At 36.8% G+C, this 7340-nt stretch overlaps 1 pseudogene; it reads left to right on the top strand.

The window, feature by feature from the left end:
- The first annotated feature begins 1421 nt into the window (after positions 1–1421).
- The window catches only part of LOC107574571 (nuclear GTPase SLIP-GC-like), a 20392-nt pseudogene continuing 14473 nt past the window's right edge, over positions 1422–7340 (top strand).

Below are 7340 nucleotides of genomic sequence, written 5' to 3' on the forward strand. Positions count from 1 at the left end.
CAGGAGACCAAGAAACTGCTATACTATATACTGTAATTAAATTTGGCCAAATGTGCAGAGAATGCTAAATTTACTTTTTTAAATTATATGTTTTACTACACTGTATTGTGGTGCATACCAAGTTCATATACAATTATTTGGTATTTGAACTCTTCTAGTGCTTTTCATCTACTGCAAGATTACTTTACAGTAGTAAAATGGAAATGATTTTTTCCCAAAAGTTCATTGCTGAATTATACATCAGTATCTGTAATTTAATTTATGTATACTGTAATAGACATTGAGCTGCAAACATTATTCTTAAATCCTAGTAAGTGTTTTTGTTAGTGTTATGATCTCAGTGTTCACTGGGCAGGAAAGTCTGTGTATTTGAATTGTAAGTATTTAAGACAATTTGTAATAACTAAATTTAAAAGTTTGAAAGACAAATTAATGCTGACTTGTCTTAAAGTCTTGTTTAAAAAAGTTGCTAGGATATTGTGTGGTTGCTAGGATATTGTGTGGTTACTAGTCTCTTGCTATTCAGTTGCTGTGGTGTTGCTAGAGTATATGGTTGATAGAGTTTATTCTGGGTGATTACAGACATTCCCACCTTTGTTAATAACAGAAAATCAAACATTGTTTTCAAAACTGATCCAGTTTCAGTGTTTTGATATTATTGTATTTCTTTCTAATGTTAGGAAATTCAAAAGTTTTTGTTGCTCTTAAACGTGCACTAAAACGTGATTTATACCATCTAAGTAGCCTATGTAATTTTAGCCTAATAGAACCGCGTGTCTTTAGTGATACAAGCTCAGAAACATTTATAACCTGTTGAAGTCTGTTGGCATCTCTGTGTGGTCCTGTTTGGTATTGCAGCTTGACTTGTAGTTACAGAAAATGCTCTAAAAATTTATTTTTTTCTCACAGTTTTTGCTTTGAGAAAGATTCGATTTAGATTCGATTTTGCATTTTATACAAAAATTGTGTAAAAAATTATTAAAATAAAAAAATATTTTAATTTATCTTGAAAAGTCTTGCAGAAAATGTAGTTTTGTAAGAATCATCCTCAAACTTAATCTTGAACTTGGTAAAACAATTATCTTTATTTAAAATGTTGCAAGTCTTAATGTTTTTCCTTTTGTTACACTGGAATAAATCATACTGGGATGTGTGCTAAAATTGTTGGACGTGGAAAATTTAGAAAATGTTCCACCAGATGCCACTGTTTAGAACTGAAAGGAGATGGGGAAAATTAGCATAATCCTTTGTCGTCAATTCCCAGGGAATGCATGGCCTAATAAAATGTAAAACCCTGAATGCAATTGAAATTACTTTGATTAAAAATGTCCAGCATGAAAGTCTTGGTAATTAACTCAATGCAAAATAAAAAGTGCTTTGTTTTGACAGGGAATCTTTGGTCTGTGAAAGCAGATCTGTCAATGGCTACACAGACCATAAACTTCATAACTTGGAATGTTAATGGACTTAAACAGCACAGAAATTGGAAATTTCAAGAATTACAAAATGCAGACGTAGTTTTCTTACAGGAGACGCACATTGGAATTGGAGATGAAAATATTATAGAAGTCTATAAAAATGAATGGTATATTTTCTATACAAAGTACACATCCTCCAGCAAGGGAACAGCCATACTAGTGAGGAAAATGCTAGATTTTGAACACATAAGTGATGAAAAAGATCTTTGTGGAGCTTATGTTGTGTTAAAATGTAAACTGGGAGGTCAGCTGTACACTTTGGTCAGTGTTTATAACCATCAGACAGACACAAAAACCCTTGAGAAACTTTCAAGGTACCTGCAGACAATGACCACAGGGCTGCTGGTGATCGGTGGAGATTTCAACACGGTTCTCAATAGATTTATCGACAAAAAATGGAACAAGATTACAAACAGTACTCAATAGTAAATTGCTCTTATTTGTGGAGAAGTTCACGAAATCTCTTCAGCTGGTTGATGTCTGGAGAAGAAAGAACACCATAAAGCAGGATTATACATACTACATAAAAGACACTCCTGCTTCCAGAATGGATAACTTCTTTGTTAAAGAAGAATGTATGTGGCGTGTCAGAAGTTGTGAAATCAAAAACTCAGAGATGAATGAAAACAAAGACCATCAGCCTGTGTCGTTAGAGATCAGCAACATCCCTGCAATGCCTTTTCAGGAAGATCCCAAGATACAAGCAAGCTTCCAATGGCTGAATCTAAAAAAGGATCTTTTGATAGAGGAGACAGGTTCATCAATGGATGAAGAAAGCTCACATGCAGTCAGTGTGTCAGGGTTCTGTCACTTCGGTCTAGTGTAATTCATAGTTTTGTGACAGAGCCCTGACACTCCCGTCATGTCAGTGTTTTCATGTGAGCGTGCGGCTTCGAGTGTGCTTGAGCTGTGCGCTCTCGTCTGCGTGTACTGTTTCATGTTGGAGCGTGGTGTTCAGATCCCGGCACTCATGTCTTGAGTTTCGGTTTCGTGTCGGGGTCCGGACACTCGCGCTCCATGTTCTGTCTGTTGTGGGAGCGTGCGGTCTCGAGTTCGCTCGGCCGTGCGCTCTTCTGTCCACGTGTGTTGTGTTTTGTGAAGCACGCGGTTTGTGTTCAGCCGCGTGCTTTTCTTGTTGTCTTGTGTGAACACGTGGCTTATGAGTTTTCTCATTAGCTGCGTGTTCGTGTCTCTTGTTCTAGCACATGGCTTGTGATTTGTTTTGCTGGCCATGTGCTTGTGTTTTGTTTTGTGTGAGCACATGGCTTTTTGTCTTTGATTCGGTGTGCCATGTGCTCATGTCAATTGTCTTGACCCCTCCCATCTTGTTACCTGATTATTAGTTAATTTGTCCCACATGTGGTCCCTCATTACCCTCCTCATTTGCTCTCCATTTATGCTCCTTGTGTTTGCAATCGTGCGTCAGTTCGTCATCGTCAATCCCTGGATGTGTCCAGCTCCTGCCTTGCCTTGTCTTGCTTTGCCAGCCTGTTTTTCCCCCACGGGGTAGTTTCTGTTGTTTGTTTTGTTTTATTTTAATAAAAAGCCCATTTTTCTGCAGTACTGAGTCCTCGCCTCATCCCTCTACCCGGAACCCTGACACAGTGAGGTTGACATTGTTTCAGCTGTAAATTCTCTTCAAGTGTCAGACACACAGAGACCAGACGGTATCCCAGCAACATCCTATAAAGACAAAATCCAGGATCTAATTCCATACATGAAAATGTTCTATGACAGAATCCGCAGAGGAGCATTTAACTGCTCTGAGAAACACTTTAATAAAACTGTAAAAAGTTCACATGATAATAGTCAACTCTTCTTTAACATTGACTACCTCATCATTGCAACTATTCTGGCAAGACGTTTGGAAGATGTCATGGATTCTCTTCCAATGGGGCGGATACCAAAAGATTCAGCTACTGTCATGATCACTCCCAAAACACATTATGCTTTAATACGTTTAAATCATATTAAATGAACACTCCACTATTTTTGAAAATAGGCATTTTCCAACTCCCCTAGAGTTAAACAGTTGCTTTTTACCGTATTCGAATCCATTCAGCCGATCTCCGGGTCTGGCGGTAGCACTTTTAGCTAGCATAGATCATTGAATCTGATTAGACTGTTAGCATCTCGCTCAAAAATGACCAAAGTGTTTCTATATTTTTCCTATTTAAAACTTGACTCTTCTGTAGTTACTCGTTAATTGTGTACTAAGACCGACGGAAAATGAAAAGTTGCGATTTTGTAGGCCGATATGGCTAGGAACTATATTCTCATTCCGGTGTAATAATCAAGGAACTTTGCTGCCGTACCATGGGTGCAGCAGGCGCAATGATATTACGCAGCGCCTGAAAATAGGCTTATTGGAAGTTACCTAGCTGCGACTATTTTCAGGCGCTGCGTAATATCATTGAGCCTATTTTCAAAAATAGTGGAGTGTTCGTTTAAGGATGAGCTGCAACAGCAAAAATGGTCGAACCCGACTCTGAGCCAGGATCTTCTCATTATAGAAAACCTCCTCAGTGAGGCAAAAGAAGATTTTTCAGTTGAGAAATACTAAGTACTGCATCAGGGCTGCCCTTTGACCCCAGGACTCATAATGCTGGCTCTGAAAAGCTACGCCTCACAGCTATTTGGAAATTTGGAAAGAAAGTTTTTATTTTCAAACAAAGTGTGATAGTTTGCTTTCAACCTGAGGACCTAGATATGGTCAGAGCTACTGAGAACAGCACTAATGAGGTATATGAAATAGAGATATTATCCAGAGGAAACGGTGAACTGCTACAATTAAACTGCTTAGGAAATTATGAGGACTGGGATGAATGGGACAAAGAGACATTTGGGAATAATGGAGCAGAATCAGAAGAAAATGGTTTTAAAGCAGATGAAAGAGATGATGGGAGTAAGGTGTGTGAAGAGACTGATCATGAGTCTAAAATATATGAGAATTAATATATTTGAGACCAATCAATGGATGTTGAAGGAAGGTGAGGATCACGAAGATGACTTACTGTAGATTACATCTGTTGTTGTCTAATACCTATGTGAAAATGTAATTGCCCCTGTAGTTACTAATTCTTAAATCTATAAAACTGCATTCATAATGGGGTGTGGCTGGACTAGATGCAACCATGCCTGGTTACCGCAACCCCTGTTCAGTTAAATTAATACTTGAATAGAACTTTTTCAATAGCATGAACTTAGTTAAAATGTCTTGCACACTGTGCCAAAAGTGAAAGAAATTCTAAAAAAAGGAGGTGACTGAAATACATCCATGTGGGAAGGATTACAAACTGTTTTAAAGGCTCTTGGACTCCAAAGAACCACAGTGAGAGCTATTTTCTCCAAACAGGGGGGAAAAAAAACTTTGCACAGTAGTGAACTTTGTCAGAAGTTGCAGACCTTCCAAAGTTCCTCCAAGAGCACAGCGACGACTCATTTAGGAAATCACAAAAGACCCAAGAACAACATAGAAGGAAAGTTTTAGAGCGCTAGAGAGAATCTTTATTTGTGCCATTTTGTAATTGTTTTGTCACCTTGTATTACTTACCTCTTGTTATTATTTCACTCTTGTTATTTTCCATCGTTATTCTTCTGGCGACTACCCAGCAAGCAATTTTGCGTTTAAAAGACGTCTATTAGCCGTCTAAACGCAGCCCATATGTCTAGGCTAAAACAAGGTAAAATTTGGGCTGTCAGTGAAAATTTAATAGACGTCTAATCATAGCCCAAGAATAGACTAGTCATCAATTAGACCGCTATTAAACGACTACATATATACATCTAATAGACGGTGAACATGGGTCTAGGCTAAAACAAGACTGAATTTGGGATGTCAGTGAAAATGTAATAGACGTCTAACCATAGCCCAAGAATAGACTAGTCATCAATTAGACAGCTAATGAATGCCTACATATATACATCTAATAGACAACAAAATGGCAATCCATCCAAACAAATTAAATATACAGCTTTTATTAAGAAAAATAAAATTTTGGACAACTTAAGACAATACAAAATGATAAAAATATAAAATAATTAATGACAAAATAAAATGTTATAAATACAATAAACTTAAATATAAATATTATGATTTAAAAAATCTGGAATTTTTAACAACTTAAGATAATAAATATATAAAAATGTAAAAATAAAATATTTGAAATAATTTAAGATATTTAAAAGAAATAATCTAATACAAATCAAGAGCATGTTATCACACTTAACATTAAAACATTACGGATAAATGACAACATAAAAAAAATAGATTAACCCTTTTGTTGGTTTACTTATTTTAACAAATAAAACAACCAACAGTGAACTTAAAGGAAATGATTAATTATTGGTTTTATTTCTTGTTTAAAATGCTTCCCAACAACATTCCTCAAGTCCAACTCTGTTGCTGCCAGGAAGTTGGTCATCAAAGCATCTGCCAAATAAGAAATAAAAAAGCACAAGAAAAGCTTGAACTAATTTTTTAACTTTAATTACACTAATTGTGACAGGGAGTCATTCTCTTTTGCTTGGATGCCAACTAAAAACAAAAACGATATATATATATAGTGTATCACCATTCAGTGTGTTAAAAAGAGAGAAGCTCTCTGGTAACTGTTTTATACACATACCTCTAATGACCGAGAACAGTGCAGTCTTTTCAAATGCATCTTTCTGCAGCGGACCACCCCCCTTCATGTTAAATTTGGACATGAGGGAATTTTTTTTTAAACTCTAAAATATAATACAGATTGAGGTGGTTAACAATTGCGGACAAAGTTTGACATTTCAAAATGACCAGTAAAGGAATTATTTTTTAAATTTCTGATTTGCGTTGTAACTTATTGAGTTTTGACAACACAATGTTTGATTAATGTGGCTAGATTTGTAGGCTTTACCTGTTCAGCATCCTTCTGGCACTGTCTTTGAGGTTTCTTCCTTCAATTCTGCACAACTCTGACACCTGAATAACACATGCCAATGTCAGGTGGGTAATATTATATGCGTCCGTGTAAAACTGTTTACCAACCTTAAACATTGAAGCCCATTGACCTGCAAGTTTTCCATCACTAACCCTTTAAAACTCTTTATTCCAGCAGATTAAGTTTTTCCCTATTAGTGCCCCCCACAATCTGTCTCTGCCTCAAATTGTCTAGCACATCACTCTGACAGCGGGAGGCGCTGATACAGCGTTTCCTTGGTTACCGTCGTAAACAAAGCAGAGCTGTGCTGAAACACTGCTTTAATGTGAATTATACAGAGACGAGATGAAAAGCAAATACCATCTAAACGTTTCTGAAGACAGTCAGTTCCCCTCAGAAACACATTCATATTAACCCCCAAATCAATATTTAGGATTTTCTTCCAATATAATACTGCTGCAAACTTTTTATAATTGATAATTTTATATTGCCATTTCAAATCATTTGTATTCTTAAGCTTTAATGTCAATTTGGAAGTTTCAAAATAAATCTTATTGTACTTCTATTCAATTAGCTCATGCTCTCTCTGTATCTAACAAGCCATTGTTCAGTAATAAATGCAATATAATAATTAAAATAAATGGCCAGCGTCTCTGGCCTCTGTTAACGGGCATTTACTGACTTCATATTTTCACATAAATGACATTTGGAAAATGATATGCATTGCAACGCAGTTTGTGCAAGTCCAGAACAGAGATCGGCTGCAATAAAACAATAAACGGCCAGTTGCCAATCGTGTGAGTTCCAGGGGAAGCTCCATTGGCCGTCATACACACACGTGACTGACCGCTCGCTCGCACTAACAGGAGGAGGAGGGTCGTGTTACTCTCTACACTGCACTCAACCTGAGGGATTCCTACACTTTCAGTCTTTGAGGAGACAT

This window comes from Sinocyclocheilus grahami, unplaced genomic scaffold (assembly GCF_001515645.1).
Source record: "Sinocyclocheilus grahami isolate Dianchi unplaced genomic scaffold, SAMN03320097.WGS_v1.1 scaffold2272.1, whole genome shotgun sequence".
NCBI classification, from domain to species: domain Eukaryota; kingdom Metazoa; phylum Chordata; class Actinopteri; order Cypriniformes; family Cyprinidae; genus Sinocyclocheilus; species Sinocyclocheilus grahami.